Source organism: Coregonus clupeaformis, chromosome 33, assembly GCF_020615455.1.
Source record: "Coregonus clupeaformis isolate EN_2021a chromosome 33, ASM2061545v1, whole genome shotgun sequence".
Taxonomy (NCBI): Eukaryota; Metazoa; Chordata; class Actinopteri; order Salmoniformes; family Salmonidae; genus Coregonus; species Coregonus clupeaformis.
The window spans coordinates 5,730,198-5,756,977 of record NC_059224.1 but is presented as its reverse complement, the minus strand read 5'-3'; the positions used below and the strand labels follow the sequence as shown (position 1 = coordinate 5,756,977).

General features: G+C 44.2%; 1 long non-coding RNA gene across 1 annotated transcript in view; it reads left to right on the top strand.

Annotated features, from left to right (window-relative positions):
* The window catches only part of LOC121548553, an 84,061-nt gene extending 62,835 nt beyond the window's left edge, over positions 1–21,226 (top strand). Inside the window, exon 2 of the long non-coding RNA XR_005996666.2 lies at positions 20,726–21,226. This is a non-coding gene — a long non-coding RNA (uncharacterized LOC121548553). The remainder of the gene's footprint in view (positions 1–20,725) is intronic.
* Positions 21,227–26,780: the final 5,554 nt, after the last annotated feature.

Sequence of the window (26,780 nt, the reverse complement as noted above, 5' to 3'; positions counted from 1 at the left end):
GGCCAGTCATTTAAGTGTTTACTTAAACCTCACAGTGCGACCATTCAGTTAAGCATTTACTTAAACTTCACAGTGCGACCAGTCAGTTAAGCGTTTAATTAAACCTCACAGTGCGACCAGTCAGTTAAGCGTTAACTTAAACCTCACAGTGCGACCAGTCAGTTAAGCGTTTACTTAAACCTCACAGTGCGACCAGTCAGTTAAGCGTTTACTTAAACCTCACAGTGCGACCAGTCAGTTAAGCGTTTACTTAAACCTCACAGTGCGACCAGTCAGTTAAGCGTTTACTTAAACCTCACAGTGCGACCAGTCAGTTAAAGCGTTTACTTAAACCTCACAGTGCGACCCAGTCAGTTAAGCGTTTACTTAAACCTCACAGTGCGACCAGTCAGTTAAGCGTTTACCAAACCTCACAGTGCGACCAGTCAGTTAAGCGCTTTACTCAAACTTCACAGTGTGGACAGTCAGTTAGCGCTTTACTCGAACCTCACAGTGTGACCAGTCAGTTAAGCGTTTACTTAAACCTCACAGTACGACCAGTTAAGCGTTTACTTCAACCTCACAGTGCGACCAGTCAGTTAATCGTTTACTTAAACCTCACATTGCGACCAGTCAGTTAAGGGTTTACTTAAACCTCACAGTGCGGCCAGTCAGTTACGTGTTTACTTAAACCTCACAGTGCGACCAGTCAGTTAAGCGTTTACTTACACCTCACAGTGCATCAAGTCAATTAAGCATTTACTTAAATTTCACAGTGCGACCAGTCAGTTAAGCGTTTATTCAAACCTCTGTGCGACCAGTCAGTTAAGCGATTATTAGACCTCACAGTGTGACCAGTCAGTTAAGCGTTTACTTAAACCTCACAGTGCGACCAGCCAGTTAGGCATTTACTTACATTTCACAGTGCGACCAGTCAGATAAGTGTTTACTCAAACCTCACAGTGCGACCAGTCAGTTTACTTAAACCTCACAGTGCGACCAGTCAGTTAAGCGTTTACTTAAACCTCACAGTGTGACCAGTAAGTTAAGGGTTTACTTAAACCTCACAGTGCGGCCAGTCAGTTACGTGTTTACTTAAACCTCACAGTGCGACCAGTCAGTTAAGAATTTACTTAAACCTCACAGTACGACCAGTCAGGTAAGCATTTACACAAACCTCACAGTGCGGCCAGTCAGTTAAGCATTTACTCTAACCTCACAGTGTGACCAGTAAGTTAAGGGTTTACTTAAACCTCACAGTGCGACCACTCAGTTGCGTTTACTTAAACCTCACAGTGCGACCAGTCAGTTAAGCATTTACTTAAACCTCAAAATACGACCAGTCAGTTAAGCATTTACTCAAACCTCACAGTGCGACCAGTCAGTTAAGGGTTTACTTAAACCTCACAGTGTGACCAGTAAGTTACGTGTTTACTTAAACCTCACAGTGCCACCAGTCAGTTAAGCGTTTCCTTAAACCTCACAGCGCGACCAGTCAGTTAAGTGTTTACTTAAACCTCACAATGCGACTAGTCAGTTAAGCGTTTACTCAAACCTCACAGTGCGACCAGTCAGTTAAGCATTTACTTAAACCTCACAGTGCGACCAGTCAGTTAAGCGTTTCCTTAAACCTCACAGCGCGACCAGTCAGTTAAGCGTTTACTTAAACCTCAAAATACGACCAGTCAGTTAAGCATTTACTCAAACCTCACAGTGCGACCAGTCAGTTAAGGGTTTCCTTAAACCTCACAGCGACCAGTCAGTTAAGCATTTACACAAACCTCACAGTGCGACCAGTCAGTTAAGGGTTTACTTAAACCTCACAGTGTGACCAGTAAGTTACGTGTTTACTTAAACCTCACAGTGCCACCAGTCAGTTAAGCGTTTCCTTAAACCTCACAGTGCGACCAGTCAGTTAAGCATTTACTTAAACCTCAAAATACGACCAGTCAGTTAAGCATTTACTCAAACCTCACAGTGCGACCAGTCAGTTAAGGGTTTCCTTAAACCTCACAGCGCGACCAGTCAGTTAAGCATTTACACAAACCTCACAGTGCGACCAGTCAGTTAAGGGTTTACTTAAACCTCACAGTGTGACCAGTAAGTTAAGCGTTTACTCGAACCTCACAGTGTGACCAGTAAGTTAAGCGTTTGCTCAAACCTCACAGTGCGACCAGTCAGTTAAGCGTTTACTCAAACCTCACAATGCGTCCAGTCACTTAAGGGTTTACTCAAACCTCACAGTGCGGCCAGTCAGTTAAGCGTTTACTTAAACTTCACAGAGCCATCAGTCAGTTAAGTGTTTACTTAAACCTCCGATTTACCACAAAAATGGAGGAGGTAAGTGGAAGAGGGAGAAGGTAGGGAGCTTGTTTGTCTGCCATATATTTAAGTTACAAATTGGCTGAAAAGAATTGGTATAAATAGAGAAATATACCAGTTTCATTTGAGGACAAAAATGTTGACAGCTGCGCCATACAGTTTGCAAAATAAATGGTAAGAGATTTCCAATGTACCAATTCCATGGCACATGGTTTATGAACTGATACAAAAAACAACACTTGATTCAACGCTTTGAGTTTTTCACTTTAAATTATTATACAAAATTCTTGCCACCAACAGAATGCTATATATATGGGGCATACAACAATCTCAGCTCTGTAGATTTTGCTGTGAAGAGACAGAATCACTAGATCATTTATTCTGGTATTGCCCCTATGTAGCTTGTTTTTGGTCACAGGTTCAGGAAGGGTTAAAAAATCACAACATTCACTTAAAATGTACCTTACAAATAGCAGTGTTGGGCGATTTGGAAAGCCATAGTCAGTCAATAAGTAATATAATAATACTCGTAGGTAAGGTTTTCATCTTTAGCTCACAATCTGTGGATACTATACGATTAGAACGGTTCAAAATGTATGTAAAACATCACAGCACATTTAAAAAATATATGGCACATAGAAACCAAACAAGGGTGGTCTATGGTGATGGGTAGGATGGGCTGAGAGTGGCTGAGGGGTGGGATTAATGAGTTTATGTTCGGTAATGTATTATTGTTATGTGATTGCTGTATATAAAAGTAACATGTATGTAAAATGTGTATGCAAAATGTATATGTAAAATGTATATGTGAATTGTATGTATATTTAGCAGAAAAGCTGTAAAAAACAAAAAATATGTCCTCTGAAGAGGGGGGGATGGTGTATGGGTTAAAAAAATAAAATAAAATAATAATACAAAATTATAATAATAAACCTCTGATTTGCACTAGTGGACGAAATGATCCCAATGGCATCCAAGAATCCAAGTTTGCTTTCCTGAGGTGCAGTTTCCAAATTTGAGCATTTATCTCCACTTAGGGCCTAACCAGCTACAGATGTCTGCTGTTGCTTTATTTAAGTTAAAAACAAACCTGAGTGCTATTAGATTACCTGTAGTCGGTAATTAGTCATTTTCGCTAAACCCACTCGAATTAGGACCAGTGTGAATAAATGCCATCTCAGTGATTTTCACAGGCATGCAGGTCTCCACGGACCTCAGCAACCAGTCAACTCTGTGTTTTGAAAACCTCTATGCCCACAGTAACATGTCATTAACTCTGACAAAGACATGTCTCCCTGCATAAAGACCTCTCATGTTTTCGCTAATCAGTTCAATCTAGAGGGAAATGGTGGTGAGATGAACACTAGATACAGTGAGGGAAAAAAGTATTTGATCCCCTGCTGATTTTGTACGTTTGCCCACTGACAAAGAAATGATCAGTCTATAATTTTAATGGTAGGTTTATTTGAACAGTGAGAGACAGAATAACAACAAAAAAATCCAGAAAAACGCATGTCAAAAATTTTATAAATTGATTTGCATTTTAATTAGGGAAATAAGTATTTGACCCCTCTGCAAAACATGACTTAGTACTTGGTGGAATAACCTTTGTTGGCAATCAGAGAGGTCAGACGTTTCTTGTAGTTGGCCACCAGGTTTGCACACATCTCAGGAGGGATTTTGTCCCACTCCTCTTTGCAGATCTTCTCCAAGTCATTAAGGTTTCGAGGCTGACGTTTGGCAACTCGAACCTTCAGCTCCCTCCACAGATTTTCTATGAGATTAAGGTCTGGAGACTGGCTAGGCCACTCCAGGACCTTAATGTGCTTCTTCTTGAGCCACTCCTTTGTTGCCTTGGCTGTGTGTTTTGGATCATTGTCATGCTGGAATACCCATCCACGACCCATTTTCAATGCCCTGGCTGAGGGTTCTCACCCAAGATTTGACGATACATGGCCCCGTCCATCGTCCCTTTGATGCGGTGAAGTTGTCCTGTCCCTTTAGCAGAAAAACACCCCCAAAGAATAATGTTTCCACCTCCATGTTTGACGGTGGAGATGGTGTTGTTGGGGTCATAGGCAGCATTCCTCCTCCTCCAAACACGGTGAGTTGAGTTGATGCCAAAGAACTCGATTTTGGTCTCATCTGACCACAACACTTTCACCCAGTTCTCTTCTGAATCATTCAGATGTTCATTGGCAAACTTTAGACGGGCCTGTATATGTGCTTTCTTGAGCAGGGGGACCTTGCGGGCACTGCAGGATTTCAGTCCTTCACGGCGTAGTGTGTTACCAATTGTTTTCTTGGTGACTAGGGTCCCAGCTGCCTTGAGATCATTGACAAGATCCTCCCGTGTAGTTCTGGGCTGATTCCTCACTGTTCTCATGTACATTGCAACTCCACGAGGTCAGATCTTGCATGGAGCCCCAGGCCGAGGGAGATTGACAGTCTTTTGTGTTACTTCCATTTGTGAAAAATCGCACCAACTGTTGTCACCTTCTCACCAAGCTGCTTGGCGATGGTCTTGTAGCCCATTCCGGCCTTCTGTAGGTCTACAATCTTGTCCCTGACATCCTTGGAGAGCTCTTTGGTCTTGGCCATGGTGGAGAGTTTGGAATCTGATTGATTGATTGCTTCTGTGGACAGGTGTCTTTTATACAGGTAACAAGCTGAGATTAGGAGCACTCCCTTTAAGAGTGTGCTCTAATCTCAGCTCGTTACCTGTGTAAAAGACACCTGGGAGCCAGAAAGCTTTCTGATTGAGAGGGGGTCAAATACTTATTTCCCTCATTAAAATGCAAATCAATTCATAACATTTTCGTCATGCGTTTTTCTGGATTTTTTTGTTGTTATTCTGTCTCTCACTGTTCAAATAAACCTACCATTAAAATTATAGACTGATCATTTCTTTGTCAGTGGGCAAACATACAAAATCAGCAGGGGATGAAATACTTTTCCCCCTCACTGTAGACAGACAGACAGACAGACAGACAGACAGGCAGGCAGGCAGGCAGGCAGGCAGGCAGGCAGGCAGGCAGGCAGGCAGGCAGGCAGGCAGACAGGCAGACAGGCAGACAGGCAGACAGGCAGACAGACAGACAGACAGACAGACAGACAGACAGACAGACAGACAGACAGACAGACCGACAGACCGAAAGACAGAGGCACACACACTTTCAATGAACCAGCCCATTGACTCAGTGCCCCCAGGCACCAGAGTGAAGCCTCAATGGACCAGTAGTTGTGGACTGCTGCTTTTCCTTTCACGGTCATTTATTTTGGGGAGATGTGGATCGTAAAAAGAAAAACTCACAGCCTTTCGTTTGGGCCTCCGAGGCTTTTTGGGAGTTGACTGTGGAATGCACTAGCAACTCTGAGTCGTGCAGGATGAGACTAGAGGGAGAATATTATGTGTGTGTGTATGTGTGTCTGTCTGACCCAAGGGAGAACAACTGCCCTCTCTGATTGAAACCACGGAAGTTCAAGGCCGACTGCGGTACTGCAGTAATTGTTTGCAGAAAACAGGATCTCCCATTATAGTTAACGGGAAAATGTCAATCTTCGTGGTCAATCTTTGTGTAAATAAATACAAATTTGAAGACAATCATGGTACCAATCATTGCTTCTAATACACCAGATGTATATCCTTGAACCGATTATTTTTAAATCGCACACAGAACAAGTTATAAGGATAATTTAGTTGCTAATGGCAGCCTGCAGTACCTCAGTCGGCCTTCAATTTGAGTTACTAAATGAGAGGGGGCAGAACTGAGCTAGCCTGTAACGTCACTTCCTGGAATAGCTCAAACTGTGCATGCTATGTATCCATGAGACTTAATTTGGCTTCAATGCACTATTGAGTCTTCACATAGGAATGAATGGTGTCACGTGATCAATGGCTTTGTCCATTCATATACATGAATTAGTCTGACCACACTATTTCCCCAATAGATAATCCAAGCCTGGTCATATTTCAGTAGTATTAACTGTGTATTCTGTGAAAGTCTGGTAATAACAGTTAAAATCACAGAGGCCCAAAGATGACATAGGAAGACAGTTCCTTGGTTAGTAGAACTAGAACGTTATCTTCTGTGACACCGTCGTGTCTCACCTGTCGTTGGTGTGAGTCCACGTATTGGACGATGAGGCGGGTGTTGATGCTGTGACTCCATGTATTCCCTAGAGCCGCCGTCACATACCCAGAATCCCCCCTCATCGGATGCTGCAACACATGCTAAACACACATCGCAGGGGTTGAGTTCAACTTTGAACAGCGGACTAACACTTGTGTGATTCATAATCTTTATTTGTTGCATACTGACTGTACATAAACGTGACAAATGGCAATCAATTCAGAGATACTGCTAATTCAAAACAAACTACCATGAAGCTTGACAAACTTGACAAACTAAGCAGGTAGCTTAGTGGTTAAGAGCGTTGTGCCAGTAACCGAAAGGTTGCTGGTTCTAATCCCCGAGCCGACTAGGTGAAAAATCTGTCGATGTGCCCTTGAGCAAGGCACTTAACCCTAATTGCTCCTGTAAGTCACTCTGGATAAGAGCATCTGTTAAATGACTAAAATGGAAATGTAAAGGCTTATGACAAGGGCTGGGAATTGCCAGGCACCTCACGTTACGATACTTAGGTGCCGATGCGATATGTATTGCTATTATCACGATTCTATATGTATTGCAAATCGATACTGTGATTTTATTGCGATTTGATGTTTCAAACATATTGCTCACTGTATGTCTGCTGCAGAGAGACAAGAGAGAGCATGAGAAAATGAGATTTGATCAGTCATGGAAATAAAAGTGCTGAGAACATGTTGGCTCCCTATTTTAAAAAAGATGGGTGAAAAACGAAAAACAAAGTATCGATATAATGTCCAAAATAATATTGCAATATGTAACAGTATCAGGTGTTTTCTCCTTCACTTCTTATGACTACAGGTCCTTTAACCTTCTACTGCAGTGGGCTAAATCAAGGTCACACAGAGTGTTTCTTGGTAGTCTTAAACAAATCTACTTTGAAACAAAAGTACAAACCTCACACACATGGTTATGGACAACAACAAAAACCCCACCTGTACCATGTCAGATATAGAGTTAAAATGTATTCAATTTTGAGTTTGCATCCCAATATTACACTTTATATACATCACAGAAGACTGAAATATAACAAAACCGTTTTTGACATAGAAACACCGGATTTTCTGTGTTTTTTCAAAATATTATTGATTAATTATGAGATTATGAAATATACACTACCGGTCATAGGTTTTAGAACACCTACTCATTCAATGCCAAGAGTGTGCAAAGCTGTCATCAAAAGTTTAACACTTTTTTGGTTACTACATGATTCCATATGTGTTATTTCATAGTTTTGATGTCTTCACTATTGTTCTACAATGTAGAAAATAGTAAAAATAAAGAAAAACCCTTGAATTAGTAGGTGTTCTAAACCTTTTGACCGGTAGTGTATAAATAACATTCCACCCATGAGGCCACTAGAGGGCGATTTGGTCATTTGACTGCAGGAACTACATATCTTCATTGTTTACACCATAATTCATCATTATTTCCACTTTACACATGGTCTGACATCATTGATTATAACAAGCAGCAAGTGAATAATTAGCCACATCCTTTTGTGTGTGTGTGTGTGTGTGTGTGTGTGTGTGTGTGTGTGTGTGTGTGTATGTGTGTGTGAGACCCTGCAGGCTGTCTAATGACCATTAACCAGTCCAGAACACAGCCCTAGCCACCTGACACACTGTTATCATCTCTTGCTTTTGTGTGACCATGATTCCCTCTGCTCCCATGACACCAATAAACCTTTGCTGGGCCTGGGAGAGCTAATTCTGTCTGCTAAAGGATGAGCCCTGGCGTGTGGCGGTGTGTATGTGTATGTGTATTGCCTGCACGCCTGTTGTCACCATGTCCTTTTTATTCCCTTCCTTTATGTTTTTTCCATGGAGTAAGAGGGGATTCGGCTCGTACAAGTGTCCTATCAGCAACTCTCAATTCCTCAAAACATTTCCTGTGGAAACGTGCGAGGCCGAGGAAATAGAATAGGCCCACCAGCATGTGACAGAAGTTCCCCCAGCGGGAGGAGCAGCAGCAGAGCGAGACGGTTGATTTTAATATCACAATGTACTACAGAGAAAGACATAGAGTACAATAGTGCTAAGAACACTGGTTAAAGACAAAGAAGTTGAAAGATGACTGAATAAACTAGACAGAACATACAGCACTATAAGACCAGCGGTTTCAGAGTCAAACCAAAGTTGAATAGAAGTGAAACTAACGCATGGGGCCTGGGTGCATCTAGCTAACCATTAGGGCTCTTTCACTACAGAATCAGTGTTTCCCCGAGTTTCTGAGCTGATGCAAAAGAGAAGGGAAGAGAGGGGAAGAGAAGGAAAGAGAGGTAAAGAGAAGGGAAGAGAGGGAAAGAGAGGGGAAGAGAAGGGAAGAGAGGGGAAGAGAGGGGAAGAGAGGGGAAGAGAGGGGAAGAGAGGGGAAGAGAAGGGAAGAGAGGGGAAGAGAGGGGAAGAGAGGGGAAGAGAAGGGAAGAGAGGGGAAGAGAGGGGAAGAGAAGGGAAGAGAGGAAAAGATAGGGAAGAGAAGGGAAGAGAGGAAAAGAGAAGGGAAGAGAGGGGAAGAGAGGAAAAGAGAGGGGAAGAGAGGGGAAGAGAAGGGAAGAGAAGGGAGGAGAAGGGAAGAGAAGGGAGGAGGGACAGAGAGGTAGACTAAACTAACGCCATGTGCGCTGCTGTACAGCTCCCATGGAGAAGGATGGGGGACTCTCAGCCTCTTTTCCATGCCTAGCTCTCCCTCGGCCTGTTAGACAGGCCTCACACACAAACACAGACCATAAGACAAAGGAGATGATTGTGGACTACAGGGAAAAAAAGAGGACTGAGCACGGCCCCATTCTCATCGACGGTGCTGTAGTGGAACAGGTTGAGAGCTTCAAGTTCCTTGGTGTCCACATCACCAACAAACTATCATGGTCCAAACACACCAAGACAGTCGTGAAGAGGGCACGACAAAGCCTATTCCCCCTCAGGAGACAGAAAAGATTTGGCATGGGTCCTCAGATCCTCAAAACGTTCTACAGCTGCACCATCAAGAGCATCCTGACTGGTTGCATCACTGCCTGGTATGGCAACTGCTCGGCCTCCGACCGCAAGGCACTACAGAGGGTAGTGCGTTTGGCCCAGTACATCACTGGGGCCAAGCTTCCTGCCATCCAGGACCTCTATACCAGGCGGTGTCAGAGGAAGGCCCTAAAAATTGTCAAAGACTCCAGCCACCCTAGTCATAGACTACTATCTCTAATACCGCACAGCAAGCGGTACCGGAGCGCCAAGTCTAGGTCCAAAAGGCTTCTTAACAGCTTCTACCCCCAAGCCATAAGACTCCTGAACAGCTAATCATGGCTACCCGGACTATTTGCTGCTGCTACTCTGTTTATTATCTATGCATAGTCACTTTAACTCTACCCACATGTACATATTACCTCAATTACCTCGACTAACCGGTGCCCCCGCACATTGACTCTGTACCGGTACCCCCTGTGCTTTAATTATTTTTTACTTATCAATTTTTTACTTAACACTTAAAACTGCAATGTTGGTTAAGAGCTTGTAAATAAGCATTTCACTGTAATGTCGACACCTGTTGTATTCGGTGCATGTGGCAAATACAATTTTATTTGATTTTATTTGATTTAACACACACACACACACATATGCACACACATATGCACACACTCCTTCACTCACCCCACACACACACACACTCCTTCAGACCCTACCACTATCCCCACTCCTGTGATGTAGTGGTAAACATATAGGTGGGTAAACTCTCTGGTTGAGGTGAAACAATGAATGCTCCTTATATGTTCAATGTATTTTACCCTCCACTACACCACTGCCCCCATCCTAAACCCCCACTGATCCTACAACGCCAGCATCCCATATGTTATCCCACAACTGGACAGGAACAGAGAACAGATGGTGTAGGAGTCTAAAATCCACTCCAGTATTTTAACACCCTATCTAAGTCACAACTTGACCTCTGGACGGCTCCCTGAGTGTCACCATAAGTCTAAGTGCATTAAAAGTGCTTCAAAACAACAACAACAACAACAACCCAGGACATGTGCTTACTTGTACATAGCTAGAATACCTTGTTCAGCGCTCAAGAGTTCGCTAAGAAAAACAAAAACGTTGTATGATGGAGACCATGCTGTGTTTCCCTCTCTATGCTAATAGAGAGAATGGATATCATATGCTGCAGAGACAATAGCCATCTCTGATAGAGAGAGAGCTCTCTGGAAAAGCTGCCCCGCTGTGAAGAGGAGAGGGAAGTGGCTCCAATAAACATGTCCAGCACAGATCAAATCAAATGTTATTTGCCACATGCGCCAAATATAACAGGTGTAGACCTTACAGTGTGCTTACTTACAAGCCCTTAACCAACAATGCAGTTTTAAGAAAAATAAGTGTTAAGTAAAAAATAGATAAGTAAAAAATAACAAATAATTAAAGATCAGCAGTAAAATAAAATAACAGTAGGGTGGCTATATACAGGGCCTAGACTGCCATGTGGTAGCAGAGAGAACAGTCTATGACTAGGGTGGCTGGAGTCTTTGACAATCTTTAGGGCCTTCCTCTGACCCCGCCTGGTATAGAGGTCCTGGATGGCAGGAAGCTTGGCCCCAGTGATGTACTGGGCCGTATGCACTACCCTCTGTAGTGCCTTGCGGTCGGAGGCCGAGCAGTTGCCATACCAGGCAGTGATGCAACCAGTCAGGATGCTCTCGATGGTGCAGCTGTAGAACTTTTTGAGGATCTGAGGACCCATGCCAAATCTTTTCAGTCTCCTGAGGAGGAATAGGCTTTGTCGTGCCCTCTTCATGACTGTCTTGGTGTGTTTGGACCATGATAGTTTGTTGGTGATGTGGACACCAAGGAACTTGAAGCGCTCAACCTGTTCCACTACAGCCCCGTCGATGAGAATGAGGGCATGCTCAGTCCTCTTTTTTTTCCTGTGGTCCACAATCATCTCTACCTCCTTTTTTTACCCTTTCCCTCTCAACAACTCTCTCTCTCTCTCTCTCTCTCTCTCTCTCTCTCTTTCTCTCTCCCTCTTTTTGGCTTCTGTTTTCCTTTACCCTCTGTCCCTCAGTAAACCCTAGTGGTCTAGTGGCTTGGGAGTCTCTGTTCTGTGTGACTGTGTTGCTGTGTGTGACCAAACCTTGAGGGTAGGACGTGGCGGTCGATTAGGGCGACCGATTGAGGAGGAGGAGGAAAACCCAATCATGCAGATAAGGCCCGGGTGAGGGCATGGAAAGTGTCTCAGTGTGTTGTTGGCTGTCTGCACACAGTGGCTCCCTTATCAGAGGCAGATCACTGCAGCCTCTGTCACACACAGTTAATGAAGGACCCCTGCTGTTGACAAAGAGAGTCTGTCTGTCTGTCTGTCCGCTGGGCCTTGCTGTTGACAAAGAGAGTCTGTCTGTCTGTCCGTTACAGACCTGGGCTCAAATGCTATTCGAAATCATTTCAAATATTTTGTGCTTTTCCTTAAGCCTGCATGGAGTGCCATCTGGGCAGGGTTTGCACTTTTGGGACTATTTTATTCATTAAATTGCACCAGGGCACACACAGTTTAAGGATTCTAAATTATTTCAAATAGTATTTTGAAAACAAGTCTACTGTCCTCTGGGCCCTGCTCTCTGGCTGTCTGTCTGTCCACTGGGCCCTGCTCTCTGGCTGTCTGTCTGTCCGCTGGGCCCTGCTCTCTGGCTGTCTGTCTGTCCGCTGGGCCCTGCTCTCAGGCTGTCTGTCTGTCCACTGGGCCCTGCTCTGGCCTATGGCCCTCCTCTCCCATCCAACCCCAGAGGGAGCACAGGGGGTTAAACCACACCGGATGGCTCTGTTGAAGCCTATTAAAGCCTATTTTTATTTACATCCCTCCCTCACACAAACACTCCACACAGAGGCAGGCGTGCACATGCATACACACACGTCACACGAGCATTCACTAGGAACACCAACCCTCATCCATAACTTTAGGCTTTACGCTTGCCATTGTGAACAGCCAGCCAAGGGTTTGGGGGATTTTCAATGCCCTGCCTTGGGGATCGCCTGTCTCAACTGTTGGCACTAAACTACCGTTGGCACTGGGCCGGCTATTGAGTTTTCATCAAAATGAGGTCAGAGGGAGCTTCAGTTGGACAACTGCAGTTTCACTAGATTAAACACAGAGAGCTGGGACAGGCCTTAAAGGCATCCCATGTCCCTCAGAGATTTAACTCTTTCTTTCTCTAATACTGTCTATGTCAACATACAAAAACAAAAACAGATGCAGACATTTTCAGAAGTTAGGCAGTTAGGCATCTCTGAAGACAAGCACAGTATGACAGCAATAGAGTATCTCTGTACTGATATCTGGGCTAGAGCGGGTGCTGGGAAAGACAGCATGTGTAGGTCAGTCCAGCAACCAGCTCATCTCTACCCAGTAGTTTCTAAACACACTCATCAGGCCTCTGCAGCACCAGTCACAGTACTGATCCTAGATCAGGTAGAAACCAGACTCTTCCTTTTCCACCTGAGTCACAGGACAACAACCTCTCCCTCAACGTGAGCAAGACTAGCCAGTGCCCCCGCACATTGACTCTGCACCGGCACCCCCCTGTATATAGCCTCCCTACTGTTATTTTATTTTACTTCTTCTCTTTTTTTCTCAACACATTTTTGTTGTTGTTGTTTTATTTTACTTTTTTATTAAGAAATAAATGCATTGTTGGTTAAGGGCTGTAAGTAAGCATTTCACGGTAATGTCTACACCTGTTGTATTCAGCGCATGTGGCAAATAAGATTTGATTTGATTTTTGATTTTGATTTGATCCTAAATCAGGTAGAAACCAGACTCCTACTCTCCCACCTGTCACATTACTGATCCTAGATTAGGTAGAAACCAGACTCTCTCTCCCACCTGAGTCACAGTACTGATCCTAGATCAGGTAGAAACCAGACTTGATCCCTCCCCCTCTTCAGACTAGACAGAGGGCCTTTTCAAACCTTGACCATTACGGGCATCACGCTTGCCGCCCCAGCCCCATCCCAGGAGCCCCTGGATGGGAGAAACCCGGGGACGACGGTGACGGAGGCTGACATTTGACTGGAAACCTGAGACGCACAATCTCTGGTTGAAAACAGCGGAATGTAGAACCCTGCATGGAGGAGACAAAATGAGCGGGAGAGAGAAAGGGAGGTAGAGAGGAGTCTGACTAGAGGAGGGGAAATGTGAATCTGATTACATGATCAAAGAGAGGGGTGAAGCAGATACACCCTACTGTTGAACTCTCCCCCCACCCCCATCCCATCCCAGGACAGATGGAGAGAGAGAGAGAGAGAGAGAGAGAGAGAGAGAGAGAGAGAGAGAGAGAGAGAGAGAGAGAGCCTTTGTATTTAATGAGAGACAATAGTTTGTCAGAGAGAGAAAGAGAGAGTACTGTTACAGGTCAATGCCATGTGTCTATTAGATAACGTAAGAGAAACAACCCGTATCCCTTTACTCAAAGGCTAGCCTTAGCATAATGTTGGTCCAACATTCACTGGTCCGACTACTCCGCCGGGACACAGATACATATCCACACACAGGCAATGCTGAGGGAGTGATGGAGAGAGATACAGGATACAGGTCATAGAATAGCTGTGTTACCAAGGCGATGGTGGATACAGGTCATATAATAGCTGTGTTACCAAGGCGATGGTATCAAATCAAATCAAATGTTATTTGTCACATACTGTGAAATGCATACTTACAAGCCATTAACCAACAACGCAGTTCAAGAAATAGAGTTAAGAAAATATTTCCTAAATAAAATAAAGTTAAAAAAAAATTTTTTTGTAACAAAATAATAATAACAATAACGAGGCTATATACAGGGGTAACGGTACCGAGTCAATGTGTGTGGGTACAGGTTAGTCAAGGTAATTTGTACAGTAAAGTGATAATAAACAGCGATTAGCAGCAGTGTAAAAACAATGCAAATAGTCCGGGTGGCCATTTGATTAATTGTTCAGCAGTCTTATGGCTTGGGGGTAGAAGCTGTTAAGGAGCCTTTTGGACCTAGACTTGGCGCTCCGGTACTGCTTGCCGTGCGGTAGCAGAGAGAACAGTCTATGACTGGAGTCTTTGACCATTTTTTGGGCTTTCCTCTGACACCGCCTAGTGTATAGGTCCTGAATGGCAGGAAGCTTGGCCCCAGTGATGTACTGGGCTGTACGCACTACCCTCTGTAGCGCCTTATGGTCAGATGACGAGCGGTTGCCATACCATGCGGTGATGCAACCGGTCAGGATTCTCTCGATGGTGCAGCTGTATAACTTTTTGAGGATCTGGGGACCCATGCCAAATCTTTTCAGTCTCCTGAGGGGGAAAAGGCATTGTCATGCCCTCTTCATGACTTTCTTGGTGAGTTTGCACCATGATAGTTTGTTGTTGATGTGGACACCAAGGAACTTGAAACTCTCGACCCGCTCCACTACAGCCCCGTCGATGTCAAAGGGAGTGTGTTCGGCCCTCCTTTTCCTGTAGTCCACGATCATCTCCTTTGTATTGCTCACGTTGTGGGAGAGGTTGTTGTCCTGGCACCACACTGCCAGGTCTCTGACCTCCTCCCTATAGGCTGTCTCATCGTTGTCGGTGATCAGGCCTACCACCGTTGTGTCGTCAGCAAACATAATGATGGTGTTGGAGTCGTACTTGGCCACGCAGTCGTGGGAGAACAGGGAGTACAGGAGGGGACTAAGCACCCCTGAGGGGCCCCCATGTTGAGGATCTGCGTGGCAGATGTGTTGTTGCCTACCCTTACCACCTGGGGTGGCCAGTTAGGAAGTCCATGATCCAGTTGCAGAGGGAGGTGTTTAGTCCCAGGGTCCTTAGTTTAGTGATGAGCTTTGTGGGCACTATGGTGTTGAACACTGAGCTGTAGTCAATGAACAGTATTCTCACATAGGTGTTCCTTTTGTCCAGGTGGGAAAGGGCAGTGTGGAGTGCGATTGAGATGGCATCATCTGTGGATCTGTTGGGGCGGTATGCGAATTGGAGTGGGTTTAGGGTTTCCGTGATGATGGTGTTGATGTGAGCCATGACCAGCCTTTCAAAGCACTTCATGGCTACCGATGTGAGTGCTACGGGGCTGTAGTCATTTAGGCATGTTACCTTTGCTTTCTTGGGCACAGGGACTATGGTGGTCTGCTTGCATGTAGGTATTACAGACTCGGTCAGGGAGAGGTTGAAAATGTCAGTGAAGACATGTCATGACTCCCGAGTGGCGCAGTGGTCTAAGGCACTGCATCGCAGTGCTAGCTGTGCCACTAGAGATCCTGGTTCGAATCCAGGCTCTGTTGTAGCCGGCCGTGACCGGGAGACCCATGGGGCGGTGCACAATTGGCCCAGCGTTGTCCAGGGGAGGGAATGGCTGGCAGGGATGTAGCTCAGTTGGTAGAGCATGGTGTTTGCAACGCCAGGGTTGTGGGTTCGATTCCCACGGGGAGCCAGTATATAAAAAAAATAATAATGTATGCACTCACTAACTGTAAGTCGCTCTGGATAAGAGTCTCTGCTAAATGACTAAAATGTAAATGTAAGACACTTGCCAGTTGGTCCGTGCATGCTCTGAGCACATGTCCTGGTAATCCATCTGGCCCCGCGGCCTTGTGAATGTTGACCTGTTTAAAGGTCTTGCTCACATCGGCTACGGACAGCGTGCTCTCATGCATGCTTCAGTGTTGCTTGCCCCGAAGTGAGTATAAAAGGCATTTAGCCCATCTGGTAGGCTTGCTCCTTGAAAGCGGCAATTCTAGCCTTTAGCTCGGTGCGGATGTTGCCTGTAATCCATGGCTTCTGGTTGGGATATGTATGTACGGTCACTGTGGGGATGACGTCGCCGATGCACTTATTGATGAAGCCGGTGACTGAGGTGGTATACTCCTCAATGCCACTGGATGAATCCCGGAACATATTCCAATCTGTGGTAGGAAAACAGTCCTGTAGCGTAGCATTCGCGTCATCTGACCACTACCGGTTTGAGCGAGTCACTGGTACTTCCTGCTTTAGTTTTTGCTTGTAAGCAGGAATCAGTAGGATAGAATTATGGTCAGATTTGCCAAATGGAGGGCGAGGGAGAGCTTTGTATGCGTCTCTGTGTGTGGAGTAAAGGTGGTCTAGAGTTTTTTTTCCTCTGGTTGCACATGTGACATGCTGGTAGAAATTGGGTAAAATGGATTTAAGTTTGCCTGCCTTAAAGTCCCCGGCCACTACACAGTGGGATCAAACAAATGTGTTTCAGAGAGTTGCAGGCAAGGGGACATGCTACAAACATCACTACATCAGAATGTGTAGAATCCAATGTCTATGTTCAATAGTAAGTAGTAGTAGTAAGTAGCCTTGAACAAGCCAGGAGCCTGTTTCTGTAGCGTGAGGCAGTACACCCCTGGACAGGACGTTATGTTCAATAGGGTGTCTAGCATTATATACAGAGTTGCATTCAGATGTTGTCAGCTAACATGGAGGCTATTTCTTTTGTGTTTGTTTACATCCTCTGAATGACACGGCGCCTCTCTCTCCTCGATCGCCCACAGAGGGAGAAAATAGAGAAGCATGAAGATAATATCATGAAGATTATACCATGAAGAGACAATAATATCATGAAGATAATTCCTTCCACATTTTGCTGGTTTGTCATGCTTAATGTTAATTTCATGGTTTTTAGGCAGTATCTGAAAGCAATATACTTTAGATTATGAATACAAAATACTACAAATCCTTGTTTGATAAGACCTGTCATTAAAATTTGAGATTGCTTTCACTTGACCTTAAAAGACTGATAAACAAAAGTCAGCAGTAGGTCAGAGGTCAAAAACATTGAGACAATATGGAAGGTCAATATGTATCCAAACCAAACCAGGTCTCAGATAAATGCATTCTGAATTTCATCGGGTCTGAGACTGACACAGCAGAATTTTGAGTAGATTCACTCAAATAATCAGTAGCACTTTGTAAATCAAATCGGCCTTGATGAAATACCAACGTGATAAAACTAACTGCCAATACAACAGACTCATAAAAATAACTATAATTGTCTTAAAGCCTCCAGCCTCTGGCTTGAGAGAGCTACATGGTGCCTTGTAGTCAGCTGCAGCTGACATAAGTTGAAGTCCATAGGTCAACAAAAAGGCTCCAATAATAAGCTCATGTTTGGGCAAGTGATGAGCTCTCCTGTGTTGTTCTAATCCAGAGAATCAACACAGCTGAACTTTGAACTCATAGCCTCATCTACATCCTGTAAACTTACACCAAATCAACAATTCCACACAACCTAGGAGCGGAGTGGAGGCAATGGGCTCCAATCTACCACAGTCATCCAGTCTCGCAAAATTTGGCACCGTGTCATACATATAAACAAGAACTGGTAAATGTAACGACCCTGTTGGTTTGGCCCTGGGTGCTAATAACAAAAGTCTTTACTTGTTTAATCATGATAGCCCTTATAAAAAACTCATAAGTGGACCCTAGCAAGGTAGGCTAACCTCACTTTGGTCTCGTCAGGGCACATTCTTGTTGATAATATGGAGGGGTGAAGGCAACGTGCTCTGTCAAGTCCAAACAGCTCTCACATTAACTACAAACATGCTTGAATGGCAAAGGGCGGCAGGTAGCCTAGCGGTTAAGAGTGTTGGGCCAGTAACTGAAATGTTGCTGGTTTGAATCGCCAAGCCGACTAGGTAAAAAGGTATTTCGCTGTGCCCTTGAGCAAGTCACTTACGTCGCTCTGGATAGGAGCGTCTGCTAAATGTCTCAAATGTAAAACATGGGTGTATATTACTTACACACAAGTCCAATGATCACAAAGGTACACAGATAAAATGAAGAAGACAGGTTAGCTAGCAAATACATCATCAATTAGTTCAAAGATGAATAGGACAAAAGCCGTCAAATTCAAATCTGAGCCCCAAAGCCAATTCCACTGCTTTTTTTCAGTCTTCCCCTCTAATCAGGAACGGATTTAGACCTGGGACACATCAGGTGGAGGCCATTATATTATCAGGTAGTCGAGACCTCGTAGGGTAAGGTTGTAATACCCCTGGCCTAGAGTATAGAATAGTACAGCGTATAGTATAGTTGGTATATAAGCAGAAGCTTACAGAGTTCAGTAACCATCAGAAGGATCCCGTTGCTATGTAACGGCAGGAATGTTCACATGTGTAAATACAGTCATGACATTCGGACTAGTTTTAAACAGCCCTGTCTACGCCTTTATGACAGTAGCGGCCACTGCATCCTCTGCAGACATAGAAAAATAGCCGCCAGTAAATAAGCTGTCAATCATGATAAAAGGACAAGCTGTTTACCTCAGGCTGTCAGATGGAATAATTTGTTTCTAGGGGGAAATTTATTAATGTGTTACTAGGGGGAATGGAGTCATGTGTTACTAGGAGGAAAAGGAGTTATGAGTTACTAAGGGGAAATGGAGTCATGTGTTACTTGGGGGAAAAGGAGTCGTGTTACTATGGGGGAAATGGCGTCTTGTGTTACTAGAGGGGAAAGGAGTCATGTGTTACTAGGGGGAAATGGAGTCATGTGTTACTAGGGGGAAATGGAGTCATGTGTTACTAGGGGGAAAAGGAGTCATGTGTTACTAGGGGGAAATGGAGTAATGTATTACTATGGGGGAAATGGCGTCAGGTGTTACTATGGGGGAAATGGAGTCGTATGTTACTAGGGGGAAATGGAGTCGTGTGTTACTAGGGGGAAATGGAGTCGTATGTTACTAGGGAGAAATGGAGTCGTGTGTTACTAGGGGGAAATGGAGTCGTGTGTTACTAGGGGGAAATGGAGTCGTGTGTTACTAGGGGGAAATGGAGTCGTATGTTACTAGGGGGAAATGGAGTCGTGTGTTACTAGGGGGAAATGGAGTCGTGTGTTACTATCGGGAAATGGCATTGTGTGTTACTAGGGGAGAAATGGATGTTGAAACTCATACACTCTCCCAGGAGACTGAGGAGGAAAGCCTGAGTAACACAGGCCAGGCACTGAGTGGGTAACTGGGGATTACTTCAGATTTGTATCCGGTGGAAAGTTCCAAATCAAATCAAAGAGTATTATTATAATTTTTATTTTAAGTTGAGAGGGAAGTTGTTGCTGTAGTAATAACTGATTTCACTCCCCAGTGCTAATAAGCTAGCTAGGCTAGCAGTTGGAGAATAGAACCCAGTAGGTGAGGTGATCAGATATTGCATACACCAGGGGGTTTCAAACTTTGCGATAGCAAATTCATCAGGGACCCCCTCATAATCAGAACACAACTCAAGTGCGATAAAAATTGCCTACATGGAGTTTTACTATGACGTCTGCAGTGCATGGCTGGACAAACCAAGTCTCGGGCCCAGGGAAAGAACATTTAAAAGGCATCTTGGCATCGGATATAGTATTGTACTGTCGATAACAATATCCCTGTGAGCCTCCCAGGCCCATATTGCCCAGGGTTAAGAAAATAAATTGTAGATTAATAATATTACATTGTATGGTATTGTATTAATATATCATAATAATATAAGCCATTTAGCAGGCTATTTTATCCAAAAAGACTTAGTCATGCGTGCATACATTTTAAGTATGGGTGGTCCCGGGAATCAAACCCACTATCCTGGCATTGCAAGCACCATGCTCTACTGAGCTACAGAGGACCACATACGGAAAGAAACAAATATTATATATTCTTAATTCTATTTAGAGATCTGGCCACAGACGCCTCTCCACTCTGAGAACCCCTGGCATACACTTTCAACTCCAATAAGTGTTCTTTCCTTCCCTCTTGTGTTGAGCTGTGTTACTGACTTCAATAAGAATGCACAGGGCCCAATAACACATTCATTATTCCTTGTGAGATATGGGGATTTATACCATTTCTGATATAGGCCTAGATTAGTTATTTTATTCAATTCTAGATTTCAGAAAAACTTTTCCTACAAAGTGCAATGCACTAATGCCTTTCCACATCCCACACAGTTGGCAGCTTCTTTTCTCTTGGCTTATTTTATGGGATAGCACTGACACCTAGTGTCTAAATGGCGGTTCTGCAATATATTAAGGTGGTCCTCTGTAGCTCAGCTGGTAGAGCACGGCGCTTGTAACGCCAAGGTAGTGGGTTCGATCCCCGGGACCATCCATGCACAAAAAATGTATACACGCATGACTGTAAGTCGCTTTGGATAAAAGCGTCTGCTAAATGGCATATTATTTATTTATTATTTTAAGCATGAGAAGTGGTAGTCTTAAGGGACACATTTTTGATTCTCCAGTTTAAAATGTTCTCCATTGTACTTTACCCTATGTAGATAACACATCTGTCGAGGCCACCCATGTTCTTGGGCAGAGTGGCCGGCACACTGAGCATCATACACATCTGGCTCTTCCCACAACCTGAAGGGCCTATCACCTGAAGGAGGGAAAAGAGGTTTGTGAAGTTATTTTTACCATAATCATCATATAAATGATTGTTGTACTAAGGAAGGTGTGTAACTTCTGACATTCATTTTCTCTTTCTCTATCTCCTTCACCATTATAATCCTCACCACCACCACCACCATCTCTGTACCTAAGAAAGGTGGGAATGTTTGTTGGGCTACAGACGGCTATATCGGTCCCCACTAATAAAGGACTAGTAAAGGCCCAGTGCACTACATTTGGGAAAAAAATGTATATTTAAATGTTTTGTATTTTTAAAAAAATGATTTTTCAAAGCATGTCCAAAGTCTTTAGTGTTTTTCATTTACTTATGTTTTTCATGTTGAGGCTATGTAATGTTTCTAGTCTCATAAAGCAATCTGGTTTAATTTTTTTATTTTTCTTGTCATTGTGTGAAATGAATTACACCCCCCTACTTCAAATCAAATCAAATCCATCGGCTATGTATGCGAGTGTCCCCCGTGGTAGCCCTCCCTGGAGTAGGCTGTCCCAGGCCAGTTATGGATGTGGAGAAACGCAGGTCAACTCTCTGCTTCCACAACTTCAAGGCCTGAGGGAGAACAACTGTCATGGGAAAGGTTTTATCCCCCAGCAGGACAGCAGGCCCCAGCAGTTATATTTCCCCAAAGACAGAACTGTGAGGTATGACCGTGACGCTTGTGGCTGCTGGCAGCATATAGCAGCACGTTCGGTTGTGCTTCAAGAATTCAGCATAGCAAGTTTGTATGAAGGTCTGGTTATTAAATGGGTAAATAGTTTAATCCATTCTCTGTTTAATGGATTTATTCACAGGTAAATAGATATACGCTCTAAACCGCTCTGGTGACAAACAAACCGCTCCCGTCTCCAATCGTCCACATGGCTGGGAGAACCTATTCAAGTAAGTAAATATATTTTGAAAATAAATAAATAAATATTATTATTAGCTAGATACAGTGGGGGAAAAAAGTATTTAGTCAGCCACCAATTGTGCAAGTTCTCCCACTTAAAAAGATGAGAGAGGCCTGTAATTTTCATCATAGGTACACGTCAACTATGACAGACAAAATGAGAAAAAAAATTCCAGAAAATCACATTGCAGGATTTTTAATGGATTTATTTGCAAATTATGGTGGAAAATAAGTATTTGGTCACCTACAAACAAGCAAGATTTCTGGCTCTTACAGACCTGTAACTTCTTCTTTAAGAGGCTCCTCTGTCCTCCACTCGTTACCTGTATTAATGGCACGTGTTTGACCTTGTTATCAGTATAAAAAGACACCTGTCCACAACCTCAAACAGTCACACTCCAAACTCCACTATGGCCAAGACCAAAGAGCTGTCAAAGGACACCAGAAACAAAATGGTAGACCTGCACCAGGCTGGGAAGACTGAGTCTGCAATAGGTAAGCAGCTTGGTTTGAAGAAATCAACTGTGGGAGCAATTATTAGGAAATGGAAGACATACAAGACCACTGATAATCTCCCTCGATCTGGGGCTCCACGCAAGATCTCACCCCGTGGGGTCAAAATGATCACAAGAACGGTGAGCAAAAATCCCAGAACCACACGGGGGGACCTAGTGAATGACCTGCAGAGAGCTGGGACCAAAGTAACAAAGCCTACCATCAGTAACACACTACGCCGCCAGGGACTCAAATCCTGCAGTGCCAGACGTGTCCCTCTGCTTAAGCCAGTACATGTCCAGGCCCGTCTGAAGTTTGCTAGAGTGCATTTGGATGATCCAGAAGAGGATTGGGAGAATGTGATATGGTCAGATGAAACCAAAATAGAACTTTTTGGTAAAAACTCAACTCGTCGTGTTTGGAGGACAAAGAATGCTGAGTTGCATCCAAATAACACCACACCTACTGTGAAGCATGGGGGTGGAAACATCATGCTTTGGGGCTGTTTTTCTGCAAAGGGACCAGGACGACTGATCAATGTAAAGGAAAGAATGAATGGGGCCATGTATTGTGAGATTTTGAGTGAAAACCTCCTTCCATCAGCAAGGGCATTGAAGATGAAACGTGGCTGGGTCTTTCAGCATGACAATGATCCAAAACACACCGCCCGGGCAACGAAGGAGTGGCTTCGTAAGAAGCATTTCAAGGTCCTGGAGTGGCCTAGCCAGTCTCCAGATCTCAACCCCATAGAAAATCTTTGGAGGGAGTTGAAAGTCCGTGTTGCCCAGCGACAGCCCCAAAACATCACTGCTCTAGAGGAGATCTGCAACAGTGTGTGAAAACCTTGTGAAGACTTACAGAAAACGTTTGACCTGTGTCATTGCCAACAAAGTGTATATAACAAAGTATTGAGAAACTTTTGTTATTGACCAAATACTTATTTTCCACCATAATTTGCAAATAAATTCATTAAAAATCCTGCAATGTGATTTTTTGGATTTTTTTCCCTCATTTTGTCTGTCATAGTTGACGTGTACCTATGATGAAAATTACAGGCCTCTCTCATCTTTTTAAGTGGGAGAACATGCACAATTGGTGGCTGACTAAATACTTTTTTTCTCCACTGTAGCTACAGTGCAGGCTAACTCAAGTGAGCTGCTAATGTAGCTAGCTAGTAAACTTTACATCAGAGGAGGAAGGGGAGGACCATCCTCCTCAGTGAATTTCATAAAAATTGTAAAACATTAAAAAACGTATCCTTTTAAGATAAAACGATACTAAATATAATCACGTCACCAAATAATTGATTAAAACACATTATTTTGCAAAGGTCTACAGTAGCCTCAAGAGCACTCTGTAGGGTAGCACCATGGTGTAGCCGGAGGACAGCTAGCTTCCGTCCTCCTCTGGGTACATTGATAAACTTCCCTTGCTGTCTCTGCCTGGCCGGTTCCTGTCTCTCCATTGGGATTCTCTGCCTCTGACCCTATTACGGGGGCTGAGTCACTGTCTTACTGGTGCTTTCCATGCCATCCCTAGGAGGGGTGCATCACTTGAGTGGGTTGAGTCACTGACGTGATCTTCCTGTCCGGTTTGTTGCTCTCTCGGGCTCGTGCGGTGGAGATCTTTGTGGGCTATACTCAGCCTTGTCTCAGGGTAGAAGGCTGGTGGTCTGTTGATATCCCTCTGGTGGTGTGGGGGCTGTGCTTTGGCAAAGTGGGTGGGGTTATATCCTGCCTGGTTGGCCTTGTCTGGGGGTATCGTCGGACGGGGCCACAGTGTCTCCCGACCCCCCCTGTCTCAGCCTCCAGTATCTATGCTGCAAAAGTCTATGTGCCGGGGGGCTAGGGTCTGTCTGTTATATCTGGTGTTATTCTCCTGTCTTATCCGGTGTCCTGTGTGAATTTAAGTATGCTCCCTCTAATTCTCTCTGTCTCACTCTCTCCCTCCCATCCCGGAGGACCTGAGCCCTAGGACCATGCCTCAGGACTACCTGGCCTGATGACTCGTGGCTGTCCCCAGTCCACATGGTCGTGCTGCTGCTCCAGTTTCCACTCTTCTGCCTGCGGCTATGGAACGCTGACCTGTTCACCGGACGTGCTACCTTGTCCCAGACCTGCTGTTTTCAACTCTCTCTCTCTACCGCACCTGCTATTTCAACCTCTAAATGCCCGGCTATGAAAAGCCAAGTTTACTCCTGATATACTGACCTGTTGCAACCTCTACAACCACTGTGATTATTATTTGACCCTGCTGGTCATCTATGAACGTTTGAACATCTTGGAGAAAAATCTGGCCTTCACAGCCATGTACTCTTATAATCTCCACCCGGCACAGCCAGAAGGGGACTGGCCACCCCTCAGAGCCTGGTTCCTCTCTAGGTTTCTTCCTAGGTTTCTGCCTTTCTAGGGAGTTTTTCCTAGCCACCATGCTTCTACATCTGCATTGCTTGCTGTTTGGGGTTTTAGGCTGTGTTTCTGTATAGCACTTTATAAATAAAATTTGATTGATTGATTGATTTAATACAAAACCTGGGAGGCTCATGGTTCTCACCCCCTTCCATAGACTTACACAGTAATTATGACAACTTCCGGAGGACGTCCTCCAACCTATCAGAGCTACTGCAGCATGAACTGACATGTTGTCCACCCAATCAAAGGATCAGAGAATAAATATATTACTGAAAGAAATAGCTAGCACTGCACTGTATAAAATGTGGTGAGTAGTTGACTCAGAGAGAGAAAGACAATAGCTGAACAGTTTTGAACAAATTAATTTCTTCCAAAATGAAGGAGAAGCAAGACAGAAATAGAGAAAGATTTAGTCTTTTTAGGTTTTTACTTTCAGTTTCACTTAGCTAGCAAATGCAGCTAGCTAGTTTAGCCTACTGAAACACCCTGCTCAAACAGAGGGATGCTATGTTAGCTACAGTGAGGGAAAAAAGTATTTGATCCCCTGCTGATTTTGTAAGTTTGCCCACTGACAAAGAAATGATCAGTCTATAATTTTAATGGTAGGTTTATTTGAACAGTGAGAGAGAATAAATAAATAAAAATCCAGAAAAACGCATGTCAAAAATGTTATAAATTGATTTGCATTTTAATGAGGGAAATAAGTATGTGACCCCCTCTCAATCAGAAAGATTTCTGGCTCCCAGGTGTCTTTTATACAGGTAACGAGCTGAGATTAGGAGCACACTCTTAAAAGGAGTGCTCCTAATCTCAGTTTATTACCTGTATAAAAGACACCTGTCCACAAAAGCAATCACTCAATCAGATTCCAAACTCTCCACCATGGCCAAGACAAAATTGCTCTCCAAGGATGTCAGGGACAAGATTGTAGACCTACACAAGGCTGGAATGGGCTACAAGACCATCGCCAAGCAGCTTGGTGAGAAGGTGACAACAGTTGGTGCGATTATTCGCAAATGGAAGAAACACAAAAGAACTGTCAAACTCCCTTGGCCTGGGGCTCCATGCAAGATCTCACCTCGTGGAGTTGCAATGATCATGAGAACGGTGAGGAATCAGCCCAGAACTACACGGGAGGATCTTGTCAATGATCTCAAGGCAGCTGGGACCATAGTCACCAAGAAAACAATTGGTAACACACTACGTCGTGAAGGACTGAAATTCTGCAGTGCACGCAAGGTCCCCCTGCTCAAGGAAGCACATATACAGGCCTGTCTGAAGTTTACCAATGAACATCTGAATGATTCAGAGGAGAACTGGGTGAAAGTGTTGTGGTCAGATGAGACCAAAATGGAGCTCTTTAGCATCAACGCAACTCACCGTGTTTGGAGGAGGAATGCTGCCTATGACCCCAAGAACACCATCCCCACCGTCAAACATGGAGGTGGAAACATTATGCTTTGGGGGTGTTTTTCTGCTAAGGGGACAGGACAACTTCACCGCATCAAAGGGATGATGGACAGCGCCATGTACCGTCACATCTTGGGTGAGAACCTCCTTCCCTCAGCCAGGGCATTGAAAATGAGTCGTGGATGGGTTTTCCAGCATGACAATGACCCAAAACACACGGCCAAGGCAACAAAGGAGTGGCTCAAGAAGAAGCACATTAAGGTCCTGGAGTGGCCTAGCCAGTCTCCAGACCTTAATCCCATAGAAAATCTGTGGAGGGAGCTGAGGGTTCGAGTAGCCAAACGTCAGCCTCGAAACCTTAATGACTTGGAGAAGATCTGCAAAGAGGAGTGGGACAAAATCCCTCCTGAGATGTGTGCAAACCTGGTGGCCAACTACAAGAAACGTCTGACCTCTGTGATTGCCAACAAGGGTTTTGCCACCAAGTACTAAGTCAAATACTTATTTCCTCATTAAAATGCAAATCAATTTATAAAAAATTTTACATGCGTTTTTCTGGCTTTTTTTGTTGTTATTCTGTCTCTCACTGTTAAAATAAACCTACCATTAAAATTAGACTGATCATGTCTTTGTCAGTGGGCAAACGTACAAAATCAGCAGGGGATCAAATACTTTTTTCCCTCACTGTAGCTGGCTATGACTTTCCAACCCAACACTGG